Raw genomic sequence first — 538 nt, forward strand, 5'->3', positions numbered from 1 at the left:
ATTTTTTGTCACAATCATGCCATGAATGTATTCTTTACGGTGACCATCATTTGATTAGATTTTCATTAATATTTTACATAACATGCACATTTTATCAACACTTAGACAGCTTCTGAAAGGTACAACTTTGAGGAGCCATAAAAAACAAACCAAGTGACCTAAATCTTTATACTTTATAGATTTGTGACCACAACGGCATGGGCAATGCACCACCAACAGGAAATTTGAATCAGAGGAGGGGCCGTTTTGGAAACCGGACCTTTACATAAGTGTCACGACACTTGTTTTTGTTTCCTTTTCTGTTTTATAAAACATGTATTTCGATGTTTTGTCAAACAAAATACTGACACGAGGATAAGCGATAATTACAGAATCTATTCAGTGATCCTACATATCCCAGTGATCCTACATATCCCAGTGATCCTACATATCCCAGTGATCCTACATATCCCAGTGGTAATGCACTGTCAGTTTTACAGTACACTAAATCGGGGAGTGGTCAATGAGTGCGGAGGACTTAGTCTGTTTGCTATCACCA

The sequence above is a fragment of the Mizuhopecten yessoensis genome, unplaced genomic scaffold (assembly GCF_002113885.1).
Source record: "Mizuhopecten yessoensis strain PY_sf001 unplaced genomic scaffold, ASM211388v2 scaffold10447, whole genome shotgun sequence".
Lineage (NCBI taxonomy): Eukaryota > Metazoa > Mollusca > Bivalvia > Pectinida > Pectinidae > Mizuhopecten > Mizuhopecten yessoensis.